Raw genomic sequence first — 14,840 nt, 5'->3', positions numbered from 1 at the left:
CACCTGCTGGTGGTGTGACACAGTATGTGGATTGCTGGTTCCGGTCCCGGCCAGTCTGTAGATGGCCTCTCCCTCCTTCCTGATGAAGGCCAGGGGCCAGAGACTTGTCCAGCGTCCAGGGGCAGTCCCTAGAAGGAGGGCTTAGTCAGGTGAGGGTGGGCAGGGCCCCCAGTTTGTCTGCAGTGTGGCTTGGCATCTTCCCGTTAAACTCTGTGTGCACCTAGATGTGTGTGCACGAGGATGTCCCTGAGTCACCACCCAGCTGGAAGGTGGACTGGTGCATTAGATTCTGTCGCCTGGTTAATTACGGGAAAGAATAAAACTTGGGCTGATTTTTGCAGATCCACTTGGGTTGCATTGATGGATTACGTGGTGGGTCTCAAGAGTTTTTCTGGGGCCAAGGGCAGCCCAGGCAGGGCACATAGATGTGGAACTCTGCCTGTTTTTGAAATTCCCTGGAGATTCCAAGGTCATGGTTATAGATCAGCTGTTGGGGGCCCCAGGGCCTGAGCATATGGAGTCCATGGCCCCCGTGGAGCTTAGAGGGGCTGACTCAGACCTCTCCTGGGAGAGTCATTTGTCCCTCAGCATTTGTCACACCTTGAGCTCACGTGTCTTCCTTGTAAAGCTCCGTCTCTTGTGTGCTCAGGCGAGACCTGGGGCTCAGATGACATCTCCCGGGGGAGACACTGGCTCAGCCAGGGCTCTCCTTGGAAAGGTAGTGGAGGTAAGATTCAGACCTGCCCGTGAGAAATCAAACTTGCTCAAAGTCGCTGTGCATCGCTGCATGTAGGTGTTGGAGGCCGAGCCAGCCACCCAAAGGCACCAAGGCTCAGCCATGTTGGGTGAACAGGGGGTTAGCATGTTACTTCTTGCCCCTTACCATCTGCGGAATGTCAGAGGTAGGCGCCTTGGCCCATACTTGCAACTGGCTCCTGGTTGGCGGATGAGACCCCGAGAGGCAGTGGCTCTGCCTGGCTGGGTCTGAGCCTGGGCCTCTGCTCCCAGGCCAGGAATCTGCCCTCTCCACTCCTTTCTCTCCCAAGAGAGGTCTGAGTCAGCCCCTCTGAGCTCCATGGGGGCCACGGACTCCATATGCTAAGGACCTGGGGTCCCCAACAGCTGACCTAGAACCATGACCTTGGAGTCACCAGGGAATTTCAAAAACATCTACATTGAGACATCTCTCCCGGGTCAGCCAGGAGATGAGGGACCACTGTTCTGGCCCCCTCTTTCTACAGAGGAAGAAGCAAGATCTAGCCTGAATGAGATTGACCACAGCCAATTAAGCCCCTCTCTCTCCCTCTCTCGCCTGTGTGTGTTTCGGGGTGTGCACATGTGGACTCGTACATGCCATGCATCTGACCTCCTTCCCTCTGTCTGCTTTAAGCCTTCCTGATATAGCGTGTGGCCTGCGGGGTCTGCTAGATGCCGATGTCGCCCCCACAATGCAGACGGAACCCTGGGGATGTGCGATCCTGAGTCAGGGTCGGGGGCCGCTATTCTTCAGGAGCTAAAATCTGCCATTTCGCTTAGCAGAGACCCCAGTTCACAACAGGAGGGGTGGCCGCCGACAGCTTAGAAACACGGCCTCTGGCTTCATGAAAGGTGACTTTGAAAGGCTGCGTTTGTGCCTGACGAGGTCTGGGCAGCCGAGCTTTACGGTGACAAATGATTCCAGCGCAAGGCCACGCTGTCAGGAGCAGTAGGGGATGAAAGGCTTCTTCTCCATGGCTCCTCTTTAAAATATTTCTTTTTATTACAAGCCATTTCAAACACACACACGAGTGGAGACAGCGGTGCAGTGATGCCCCACGTACCCGTCACTCACACGGACTGGAACATCAGCGCGACTCTGCCACGTTGCTTCACCTGCCTCCTCTTTCTTTCTTCTCTCTCTTTCTTTCTTTCTGTTGGAGTATTTAAAATAAAATCTCAATCATCATGTAGCTTCACCTTTGTATCTTCCTCTGAAACAAAGATATTTTCTTACATAACCACGAAGCCATGATCACACCTAACAAAATAAATGCTAGCCCCTTGGGGCCATCTTAGACCCGGTCCATAATCAAAGTTTCCTGTTTGCCCTAAAATGGGCTTTGTATACTGCTAGCATCTGGATTCAGAAAAGGCTCATGTGCAGTGTTTGTTCATTAGGTCTGTCATTTATTCCGTTTTTTTTAGAAACAGGGTCTTGTTCTGTCACCCAGGCTGGAGTGCAGTAGTGTGATCATGGCTCACTGCAGCCTCAAACTCCTGGGCTCAAGGGATCCTCCTCTTTCAGCCTCACAAGTAGCTGGGACTTAATATTCAGCATGTGCTACCATGCCTGGGGAATGCTAAAATTTTCTGTAGAGATGGGGCCTTGCTATGTTGCCCAGGCTGATCTCAAACTCCTGGGCTCAAGCTGATCCTCCAGCCTTGGCCTCCAAAGTGCTGGGATTACAGGTGTGAGCCACTGCACCGGCCAGGTCCTTAAGTTTCTTAAGGCCCTTCCAGTCTTGGGCTGATGCCCGCCCTTCCTTTTCTAACTTTAACGGCATTGACTTATTATAGAAACCTGGCTATTTCTCCTTCGGTTTGCCCCACATCCTGGACCCCTCGGTCTGCTTCCTTGTGGCGCTGGACTCACCTCCCTCCCCAGTGCTTCCTGTAAGTGGACGTCAGCATTAGAGGCTCAATGAGAATGAGGTTCACCTTTTCTTTCCCCAAGAACACGCCCTGGGTGGTTCTGGCACTCCTCACTGTCTTATCGGGGGCCTTCATGGTCGGCTTGTCTCTCTGTTAGCGTTGCTCAAAAGAACCTGTGGGTTCAGAGGGTGACAGCTCAAGCCGCCCATGGTAAAGTTCCTCGTTTCATAGCTCATCTTCAAAGATGGTCCCCAATGAATGTGCTTCCAGTGTTCACACCCTTAGGCAGTCTCCTCTCCGGGGCTGAATCCGGGCTGGCTCTCTGACTTGCTTTTGCCCATTAGGGTGTGGTGGAGTGAGCTTGTGTGATTACTGATGCCGGGTCCTGGAAGCCTTGTCCTGTGAAAGTCTCCAGTCTTTCAGAACACGCACTCTGGGGAAAGCCAGCTGCCAGGGAAGGAGTGAGACTATTTATTCTGTGACCACCGTGACGTGAGGAAGCCCAAGCTAACCATGGGGAGAGGCACATAAAGAGAGAGAGACAGAAAAGGGAGAGAGAGAAAGAGAGACACAGAGAGAGAGAGAGAGAGACAGAGAGAGGGAGAGAAAGAGAGATACACACGGGGGGGGGAAGAGAAAGAGAGAGAGAGAGAGAGAGAGAGACAGAGAGACCCGCCAGCCCCTGCTGTCTCCTGCAGACTCAGCCGAGGCACCAGACACCGGACTGCTGAAGCTGTCCTGCGCATCCCGTCCAGTTGAGTTTTCAAATTACCCCAGTCCCAGCTGCCATTTGGCTCCAACTGTATGAGAGCCCCCAGGTGAGATCTGCCCAGCTGAGCCCTGTCAACTCGTATTCAGTCAACTCATTTAGGGATGGCTCGTTATTAACTGGGAACACCCATCAACTTTTCCTCTATATGTTTTTTTTTCCCCCAATTGCAGTGACTTTATTTTCATGGGTTTTCAGGCATACAGAAAGGGGCTCTTTAGATGGGGCTGTGTCACTAGTCAACCTGCATTCTAGTCACAATGACTTTGTTTTGTAGATCGGAGGATTCATTCAAATTGTCTCCTCTTCCATTCCTTCATAAGAGGGTACATGGTCTGAAAGTACATCCCACCTTCTCTAGTACACTGTACTCAAGCAGGTCATTGCTACTTCTCTATTGTCATTAACGTTGTCATCATCTTCTTATTCCTCTTAGCACAGTCGGGGCATAACATATCTTCTATGCCTGGGGATGGGAAAACGCAGGCAGGTAACAAGAAGAGAGAAATCCTCCTGTGAGTGGTAGGCACCAGGTCTGCCCTGCATGAAACTGCAGGCGTACCCAACCCTGTGTGTCTGCTGGCCACGGACCACACACCATCTGACACCAGAAGTTTGCACCAAAAAGACCTCAACAGAAACACGACTGGAACATAAATTCACAGCCTCAGGCTGAACGGCTCTTGCGGCAATTCTTGCCCACGATGCCAACATGGCTTCCTGCGCTGGAGTTCTCACTTCAACTGTGTTAGTCTCTTCTGCTCTCTCATTCATCCCAAAACTTTTCTGAAGCCTTGCTGTCTCGGTCACTGCCTCGCATTTCCTTGAACACTGCTGTACTCTGGTCTCTTGTAACATTTCAGGCATATCTTGCTGTTGCTCAGGGTAAGCATGCCCATGGAGCCTCAGATTAAGTTCTGTTTTCTTGCCCGTCATATTCAAACCAAGTTCTTGCCACCAGTTCCGCAAAGTGTCCCGACACACCTTATTAATAGGAGGCAAAATGGTGGGCAAGGGAGGGGCTGGTATTTTGCATCTAGTTTTTCGAGGAGCTGTAAATTGTTCATTTGTTTGAAGTAGATTACCTTGATTGTATTTCTGAGGCTCCTCCAGTTGGACATCAGAAGTTCTTCTTACTGTTATCCAAATTTGTGTCTGACATTTTCAGCAACATCCCTGTCTTGTCCATTTGGTGATACTTTTTTAAAAAATTAGGCAGGGCGCGATGGCTCATGCCTATAATCCCAGCCCTTTGGGAGGCCCAGGTGGGCGGATTGCTTGATTCCAGGAGCTCGAGATCAGCCTGGGAAACATGGTGAGACCCCAGTCTCTACCAAAATATGCAAAAATTAGGCGGGCGTTGTGGTGTGAGCCTGTAATCCCACCTACTCGGGAAGGGCTCCTCTACTTGTTTTAGCCATTGCTGGAACCAATGGCTTTATCAGAAGTTTCAAAAATGAATTTCTAATTCTATCATTCCTCTCACATTTGTTCGCTTGGTTACCCTGAGATAAGGTCCCTAGATGAAAGAGAGGGAAATTATGGGATTGTCTCCTTTTCACGGATGGCCCACTCTGCTTTGAAAGTAGTGACCTGACCTTTCTTGGATTCTTGGCCCCCATCAAGGTAGGAGAGAAAGAGGAAGACAGATAAGAGGTGGAAGGTGAACGGGAGACTTGGTTTCCAAGGAAACCACCAGGTAATCACCAGGCCCTCTGAGGATCACTATTTCTTTGTCTTGCTAAAACCCAGATGCCCGTCACCTTCTAAGCCAGCTCTGATGCTTGGGCAGGCACTAAAATGGGTCCCCAGGGGAGGCCATGGACGTGAGACCCTGTGGGGTGGCTGCTTCCACCCTCAGGCTGGCGCCCTCTCCAGGGCCTGTAGGTCCTCACTCCTCTCTTTGAAAGACAGACCCCTTACCCCAAATTTCCTAGGCCACAAGGAGTGCCTAGTTTTGGGCTGAGGGCTGCGCACAAAGCTGTCTTCCCAGGAGCTTGAGGGACAGGATGACTTGGCTCTGAGTCGGGTCCTGGGCCTTCATCTGTGAGAACACTGAGTCTCAATACCCTGCCTTGTCCTCGGGTTGGGGGATGGCGCCCTGAATCCCAAATCCTTCAGAAGGACAATGAACAATGACCCTGTGTCCAGCAGTCAGAGGTGACTCCAGAGTGAGCCTGGCCGTGGTGTGAGACCTGCCTGGGGCAGTTAAGAGCTACTATTTATTTATTTATTTTTAAGATGGAGTCTTGCTCTGTCACCCAGGCTGGGGAGCAGTGGCACGATCTTGGCTCACTGCACCTCTGCCTCCCGAGTTCAAGTGATTCTCCTGCCTCAGTCTCCTGAGTAGCTGGCACCACAGGCGTGCACCACCACGCCCAGCTAATTTTTGTATTTTTCGTAGAGACGGTGTTTCACCATGTTGTCCAGGCTGGTCTTGAACTCCTGGCCTCAGGTGATCCACCTGCCTTGGCCTCCCAAAGTGCTGGGATTACAGACATGAGCCATTGCACCCTGCCGAGAGCCACCATTTAATGAGCACTTACTATCTGTGGGACAGACTCAGGGCCGCTCAGTGCTGTAGGTGGTGACCCCACAGATTCTGGCAAATGCTCCCTGAATGGGTGTGCCCTTCATCCCAGTTCACAGATGTAGGGATGGAGGCCCAGTAAGGTCGAGCTACTTGTCCAAGGTCATGCAAAGTGCCACCTGCCGTCTAATTGAGGACCGATTAAGACATTCATCTCTTGCCAAGCTCCGTCCTGCTGAGAGTCACTCTGGCAATGAGAACAGCCTTGTTTTATTATTTACCTCCAACCGTGCACCTGGATTTGTTGGGTGACCCATAAGGCATAAGGGATGGAGGAAGGCTGGGCGTGGTGGCTCGCATCTGTAATCCCAGCACTTTGGGAGGCCGAGGCAGGGGGATCACCTGAGGTTGGGAGTTCGAGACCAGCTTGACCAACATGGAGAAACCCCATCTCTACTAAAAATACAAAAATTAGCTGGGCGTGGTGGCATGCACCTATAATCCCAGCTACTCGGGAGGCTGAGGCAGGAGAATTGCTTAAACTGGGGAGGCAGCACTTCAGCCTGGGCAACAAGTCTCTGTCTCCCCCCCGCAAAAAAAAAAAAGGATATTGGAGTCCTACTCCAGCTGGTGCCTGAGTCCTGACTGTGTGTGGGCCCCCCTGCCCTCCACTCCACCCTGGGGCCATCAGGGCAGATCTGAGTTCTGATTGGCTGGACTGGCTTTGAGTGGGGCAGGTCTAGATGTGCCCTGTCCTGCACATTCACAGAAGTGCTCAATGTAGTAGCTGCCTGGGCAGTGGAGCTGGTGCTGTCTTCAACATTCTCCCACGTGGAACAGACTTCATTTGCTCTGCGGTAGCATCCGACAGCATCCGGTTTAATGGATGCATGGAGGAAATTCCCCTAAACACAATGTCCCCCTCATTAGAAACAATGGCTGGACACATGTGAACGTTTAGGAGGCGTTGCTGAAGCAAACCACATTCTTACGAATGTGGGGAGGGAACGCCATTCCCCGCAATGACTGTGCCATGAGAGCTCTGGTTGGGAGGAGAGGGGTCCAGGGTGGGACCGGGAGTTTCTCATCCATGGTCAGCCTGGCTCACATCAGGGCAAGATCGCCTCTCCCCAAGGTGGGCTTGGGTGGACCTACTGGCTTCTTCTCGGTAACTCAGAACAGCACTGGGTGCTTTTGCCTGAGATTTCTTTTCTTTTTTTTGAGATGGATTTTTGCTCTTGTTGCCCAGGCTGGAGTGCAATGGTGCGATCTTGCCTCACTGCAACCTCTGCCTCCTGGGTTCAAGCGATTCTCCTGCCTCAACCTCCCACGTAGCCGGGATTATAGGCATGCACCACCACGCCTGGCTAATTTTGTATTTTAGTAGAGACGGGGTTTCTCCACGTTGGTCGGGCTGGTCTCGAACTCCCAACCAGAGGTGATCCACCCACCTCGGCCTCCCAAAGTGCTGAGATTACAGGTGTGAGCCACCGCACCCAGTCTTGCTTGAGATTTCAACATATTCCTCCAAGAAACTTACAAGGCAGGGAGCACTGTAATCCCCATGTCACAGGTGAGGCAGCTGAGGCTCTGCTCACCTTGCTCATTCAAGGTCACATACCTGTTTTCCTAAATGGAGCCAGGATTAGCATTCTGGTCTGGGGACCTTCTGCTCTCCTCCCAGCTGATAAGGAAACTTTACTATCACGGATTCATTAAGATCTTAGGTTATATTTTCTCTGATCACAAGGGTAATACGTAGTGATTTCTAAAATAGAGACGTTAGAAAATACAGAGAAAAAGAAAAACATAAAAGTCACTGTGCCTCCATTCAGAGATGAAACACATCTATTCTTAGACTAGTGGTTCTCCAGCTGGAGAGTGCATTAGAGTCACCTGGAGAGTTTGTTAAAGACATAGATTTCCTGGCCCCATCCTCAGAGTGTCTGAGTCGGTAGACCTGGGGAAGGGCTAAGAATTTGCGTTTTTAATGATTCCCGGTGATTCCCTCCTTGGGGACCACTGCTATGATTAGGTGCTTTCAAGCTCAGCACCATTGGCACTTGGGGCCGGCGGGTTCTGTGCCGCGGGGCTGTCTGGCACACTGCTGTGTGGTTAGCAGCGTCCCTAGCTTCTATCCTCTGGATGTCAGAAGCACCTTCCCCCTGAGCTGTGACAGCCAGAAATCTCTCCAGACATTACCAAATGTCCCCTGGGGTGGCAGCAAAATTGTTCCCAGTAAGCACTCCTGTTCTGTTCTTGTCTTCTTTTTGTTGTTGTTGTTGTTTTGTTTCTTTTTGAGACGGAGTCTCGCTCTGTCGCCCAGGCTGGAGTGCAGTGGCACGATCTGGGCTCACTGCAACCTCTTCCTACTGGGTTCAAGCGATTCTCCTGCCTCACCTCCTGAGTAGCTGGGATTATAGGTGCCCGTCACCACGCTTGGCTAATTTTTGTATTTTTAGTAGAGACGGGGTTTCACCATGTTAGCCAGGCTGGTCTTGAGCTCCTGACCTTGTGAACCACCCGCCTTGGCCTCCCAAAGGGCTGGGATTACAGGAGTGAGCCACCGCGCCTAGCCTCTATTCTAGTTTTCTATGTCCATTTATATTTGCACAGAGAGATTCCTCTGACGCACACATGCACATATATACACGAACACACACATGCGCACACATGCAGAACACACATGAATAGACGTACACATTTCTTTTCCTTGGAGGATAACGTCAAACAATAAATGCAGTTTTATAACTTGCTCTTTTCCACCTAACAATGCATTGCCAATTAACTCAGCAATTAGCTTTGCTGGCAGCAGAGAGAAACAGGTTTTCTGCACAGACGACGCGGGAGACATCACTGCGAGCCTACCACGTGGCTCCGGGCCAGGAGGCGGCGGCGGAGGGGGCGCCTTTCAGATCCACCATCCTCTCCCCGGCGCAGAAGCAGGAACCTCCGCCTTCAGGCAGGTGTGCCCACCTCTTACAAAGCTCTCTGTCTGGCTTCCCAGAGCCCCGGGCTTAGCTTGTACGAAAAATGCCTCATCTGCCAACATGGTCGTGAACTAGGACAGAGGTGCTCCGGGTGGCAGGGCCAGGGCTGTTCCCTCCGGCCTTGCTTCTTTTCTCCCCACTCAGGGTACTCTAGAGGGGGACCAAGAGACCCCGAGCTGGTGCAGAGTGAGTGTTCCTGGCTGCCCCCTGTTTGCCTGGGGGTGGCCAGACTGGGACCGCATCAGGCTATTGTGGGGCAGGCAGGCATCACAGAGGCCCCAAGGGGGTTCCTGGGGCCTTCTGTGGGGTGCCGGCTTTTGCTATTCCAGTTACCCCTGAGGTCTCCCTGGCTGTCAGCCTCATGGCTCATTGTCTTCAAGCCGGGAATCGGCCACTGCCCACTGCCCAGAGTGAGGTCTGGTCTTTAGGCTCCCTGTAGTTTCTAGAAGCTGCAAGAGGCCGCTGGGCAGGAATGTTGGGAAGGTGAGCGGGCCGGGCTGCGACCCTCACAGCTGCCTCTCCTGACAGCCTCTCCTCTCTCCTCCTGCCCTTGCTAAAATAGTTTGGGGAGAATTGACTCAGCCTCCAGGGATGGGCCCTGACGGGTCTAAATAATCCATGTGATGCCATCCTCTGTTCCATGGGATTCTATATTTGGCATAGGGAAGGGTGCCCCTCTGCCCGGGGTGTGCCAGAGCTGTGTGGGTATCTCTTCCCAACTGTGTAGTCAGGTTGGTGGCTTGAAATCAGCCATGGGGTTCCCGGGCGCAGTGGCTCATGCCCCTAATCCCAGCACTCTGGGAGGCCGAGTTGGTGGATATCCTGAGGTCAGGAGTTTGATACCAGCCTGGCCAACATGATGAAACCCTGTCTCTACTAAAAATACAAAAATCAGCTGGGTGTGGTGGCATGCACCTGTAATCCCAGCTACTCGGGATGCTGAGGCAGGAGATTCGCTTGAATTGAGGAGGCGGAGGTTGCAGTGAGCCAAGATGGTGCCACTGCACTCCAATCTGGGTGACAGAGTGAGACTCAGTCTCAGAAAAAAAAATCAGCCATGGGTAGAGTGTTTACACCACAGAAATTGGCACATGCTACAAATAAGGGCTTTTCCTCACACCCGTGCCCACCCAGAGAGCTGGCTCACACGCACACCGCTGACCGCCTCCCACTAATTGTGATCAAGGAGCCGGGGAGCCGGCTGCTGCTGGTGGCCACCACATGACCACAGAGGGCTGAGGGCAGGAGGATGGCACAGAGAGACAGAAAGAGCATGGCTGTTGATGACAGGTCTGACCATGCGTCACCTCTGGACTTTCTGGTTACATTTTTTCCACATTCTTGAGAGCATCCTAAATGCTGCCCACCTGGCTGCTGGGGTGATTGACAGAGGCCAACAGAAATGTCAGGTCAGGACCTGCAGCCCCAGGCCACTGTGGAGCAACCAGGGCTTGTTTTTGTCAAAGAGCGAAATTGTCTAGCCCGTGAGTGCGACCAGGGGGACCTTCCCCTTCCTGCTGCCTCCTGGCGGGAATGCTGCCCCAGAAGGGTCCATTTCTCAGTCTCCCAGGCCCTTAGAGAGGAGTCCTGTCTTTGTACTTTTGTGATGTAAAGATAGAAGGATGGGAAAGAGAGGAGAGGGAAGAGAGGAGAGAGGGAGAGGCAAGACGCCAGGGACACACAGGCTGTGGGAGACTAGGAGGGGAGATTTCACAGAGGGGCATCGGAGCTCCTTTCCCTCCCTCCCTCCCTCTCTCCCTTCCTTCCTTTTTTTTTTTTTTAGATGGAGCCTTGCCCTGTTGCCCAGGCTGGAGAGCAGAGGTTCGATCTTGGCTCACACAACCTGTCTTCCGGGTTCAAGTGATTCTCCTGCCTCAGTCTCCTGGCTGTCTGAGATTACAGGCACATACCACCACACCCGGCTAATGTTTGTATCTTTAGTAGAGATGGGCCTTCACCACGTGTAGGAGATGGGTCAGAGTGCTGGGAGAAGCTGTAGGGAGGGGAGAGGCCTTCTGGAAGGGGGGAAGGCTCTGCGTAGCTTCGGGGGAGAATAGCTGAAGGCTGCAGTTCTCTAACCCTGAGGCAGAGGGCGAGGAGTAAGTGCCAGGGAGTGACTCGGAGGTTATCTTGATACGGCTCGTTTGAAGTTGTCCAGGAACTGAGCCCTGAAAGCAGAATGATAAATGTGAATGACCTACAGGTCGCGCGGGCTCCGGGTTTTCAGCACGGAATGAAAACAAGCCGCTCCAGTTTCTCGGGGCTGCTCTCTGGCCACTAGAGCCAGGAAGCCACCTAGCTGCATGCCTGTGTCTGGGTCCCCATTTCGTCTGCCGTCCAGGGTCTGCGGGACAGATTTGACAACCATGTTGGCCAGGCTGGTCTCAAGCTCCTGGCCTCAGTGATCCACCTGCCTGGGCCTCCCGAAGTGCTGGGATTACAGACGTGAGCCACCGCACCCTGCCTCCTTTTTTTTTTTTTTTTTGAGAGGGAGTCTTGCTCTGTTGCCCGGGCCGGAGTGCAGTGGTGTGATCTCGGCTCACTGCAACCTCCACCTCCTGGGTTCAAACAATTCTCCTGCCTCAGTCTCCCGAGTAGCTGGGACCGTTGGCACGTGCCACCATGTCCGGCTAATTTTTGTATTTTTAGTAGAGATGGGGTTTCACCATGTTGGCCAGGCTGGTCTCGAACTCCTGGCCTCAAGGGATCCACCCGCCTTGGCCTCCCAAAGTGGTGGGATTACAGGTATGAGCCACCGGCCACCTTTCTTGCTTTCTGAGGATATTTTAACAGCTTCTGGAACACAAGTCTGGCTCTGCACAGTGTCTGGATTGGGCAACGTGAGTCCACTGATGTCCCCGCTGCCCAAGGGGCACTGGTATCTGGGGCAGAGGTGGGACCGGACGGGTCTGAGCAGGATTTTGGCCGATTCCCCGGGGACTTTCCCAGAAAAGAACTGATGGACTCAGGTAACCAGGGAGCAGTCATTCCACAGCTAGAGAAACCAACATGCTTTGGATTTTTTTTTCCTTGGGAAATGTCCCAACCCTATTCATGGGCTTTGGTCTCTTTTGTACAGGAGAATGTAGAGTGAAGCAGAATACAGCGACCTAGGGGAAAAAAGAGGAAACAGCCCAATTTTAGCCCAGTTTTTCTGGGGAGAATGGAGAGCCTGCTTTCAGCGTTGTCTCAGAGGGCACACAGCATCAGGGGCCTTGGACCCGGCCGGGAAGCCGTCCAATCAGCGGAGCCCTTGGGGGCTTGTGCGGGTCTTTGAAGAAAACCGTTTGCAGCCAGCTTCTCGCCAGCTTGTGCTGGGGAAGCAGAATTCTCAAAGGTCACGGCGCCCTCCGGCTCCCAACGCTGGGGGGAGGCTTCTCCCCTAGTCCCTCCGCGGCATCTGGAAACCAGGCCTTCTCAGGGCCTCTGGGATGTTTCTCTCTCTCCTGGGGCTGGGGCTTGCTTCCTCCCCCTGAAGTCTCCCGGTAGGTTCTATCCTTGGCTGTCTCGTCCACAGGGGCTTCCTCGGCAATTTCACCTGTTCCGTGGTTTCAGTGACCCTGTCTCCCTGGAATGTGGGTGGACAGCCTCGGGAAACTGAATTCTCCAGCACTGAAGCTGTCTTCCCTGAAAGGGACACAGGGGCCCTCCCCACAGGGATGGGGAGACTTGGGGACCCTGAAGAGCAGGGGTCTCAAACTGCAGTACTGGAAAGGGCCAGGCCAGTGTGCAGAGGAGAGGCCTAGGCCAGGAGGGAGGGGCAGGGTGCAGTCGTCGGCTGGACGGCGTGGGGTGGGGGTGGGGGTGGTTGTGGTGGTGGCCCCTGGGTACCCAGGCAAGGACTGCCAAGCTCCAGCTGCGGTGTGGGGATGAGGAGCCTCAGCAGGTCGGTGTGATGGCAGTCACCCACAGAGATGCTGATGCAAACAAGTACAAGCCTCTTACATGGCGGCTGACGCACAGCAGGAGGCTTCCTCCAGGAAGCTGCTTTTTACGAACATTTTGGAGATGGGGTCTTGCTCTGCTGCCCAGGCTGGAGTGCAGTGGCGCAATCTCAGCTCACTATAGCCTTGATCTCCTGGGCTCAAGCGATCCTCCCATCTGAGCCTCCTGAGTAGCTGGGACTACAGTCACGCACCACCATGCCTGGCTGATTTTTGGCATTTTTTTTGTAGAGTTGGGGTCTCACTATGTTGCCCAGGCTGGTCTTGAACTGGGCTCAAGTAATCTGCCTGCCTTAGTTTCCCAACGTGTTGGGATTACAGGCATGAGCCACTGTGCCCGGCTCAGGGAGCTTCTTGATTCTTCCACACTGACCTCTCCCTCCTCTGAATGGTTGTCATGGTGTTGTGCCCTCCCGTGATCACATTTCTCAAGGGATGGGATGTATCAGTTAGTTATTGGGCAGTACTGTCATGTAACAAATGGTCCCCAAACTCTGGCTTAGAACAATGGTGAGTTGTCCTCATGACTTTGTGGATTGGCTGGAGCTTGGCTGGTGCAGGCTTCTGGCTGGGGCAGCTCAGGCAGCTCCACTTCTCCCCACGGATCTGCGGCTCAGGGGGCAGTGCGGCTCCACTCACCTGTCCTCCTTACGCAGGTGGCTCAGCTGCAGCATGCTTCTTTCACAGTGGAACATACGAGGCTTCTTGGCACCCCACAGGTTGTCACTTTTGCTTATGTGCCATTAGCCAAAGCAAATTCCATGGACGACCTCAAAGGCAAGGAGCAGGGAAGTACCCACGGACCATGACAAGCCCACTGCAAGGGTGCAGACACAGCAGGGGGAGGGACTTTGTCCCCTCCCCCGCCACAGGGATGGAAATAGTCTGTTTTAGGTGAGTGCCTCTTTGCAGTGGCTGACTCATGGCGACAGGACCCTTCCTGAATGGCCCTGGGACTCTGTTGAGAGCCATCTCTGGGGGAGAGGTTCAAGCAGCTCAAGTGACATATTAGCAAAAATTTGAGCCAGCATTTCTGTGCAGAGGGGTGTGGAGTGGGGAGAAGGATCCAGTAGGGCAGTGCAGTGCATGCAGTAGGTGCCTACTCAGTGTTCCATGGGGGAATGTAGACTGTCTTCTGTCCAGGAGTGAGGGAAGCAGATTGTCTCTGGGTTGAGGCAGAGAGGAGGCGGGGGGGGGGGAGGCCTGGGGGGCTTTGATGTCCCTTTCTTGCCCCCCAGGAAGCACTGGGGACTCCCACAGAGAGCAGAAAAGGACCAGGTCACAAAAGGAGTTTATATTTGGTCTTGAAATGTATTCCTTCAGGGGTTCCTTTTTTTCTCTGGCAAGTTAGTTTCTTTTCAGTATTTCCTTTCATTTCGTCTTAGATGTATCTTTCTATAAATAATATGACTGGAATGAAACTTTTATTGAGGTCCAACCCCAGCACAGTGTGCCAAATACACCGATCTTAAGAGGACAACGTGATTGCGGCGACCACACCCATGGCCACGCAGCCAGCACCCGCGTCAAGACCCGGGACGTGCCTGGCCCCTGGGGAGACCCCCATGCTCCTCCCAGAGGGAACCTCCATTCTGACTTCCATTGCTGTTGCGTGTTCTACTGTCCGTTCTGGATCTTCAGCGCCCTCAGTCCCACAGGGTGCGCTCTTCTGTGTCTGCCTTTTCTCTTCTGTTGGAGATTCCTCCGTATGACGTGTGTCGCAGCAGCCGCTCTGCTTTCCTGGTTCTGTACTAGCCCATTGCCTGAATACATCAAGCGTCTACCACGGACGGGCGTTCGGGTGTTTCTAGTTTGGGGCTATGTTAGGTAACCCTGCTATGAACATTTTTGTAAATGTCTTTTGGTGGGAAATATGTGCTCATTTGTCTTGGATATTTGCCTAGGAGTGGAACTGCTGGATCACAGGGTGGACTTATGTCTAGCTTTAGTAGATGCAGAGAGACAAAATGGTTTCC

At 53.0% G+C, this 14,840-nt stretch overlaps 1 pseudogene; it reads right to left on the bottom strand.

Moving 5' to 3' along the window:
* Positions 1-3,786: 3,786 nt before the first annotated feature.
* Positions 3,787-13,538, bottom strand: LOC108310163 (annotated as a pseudogene).
* Between the last annotated feature and the right edge of the window lie 1,302 nt (positions 13,539-14,840).

This window comes from Cebus imitator, unplaced genomic scaffold (genome assembly GCF_001604975.1).
Source record: "Cebus imitator isolate Cc_AM_T3 unplaced genomic scaffold, Cebus_imitator-1.0 Scaffold102, whole genome shotgun sequence".
Taxonomy (NCBI): Eukaryota; Metazoa; Chordata; class Mammalia; order Primates; family Cebidae; genus Cebus; species Cebus imitator.
This window is presented reverse-complemented; position numbering and strand designations above follow the sequence as displayed.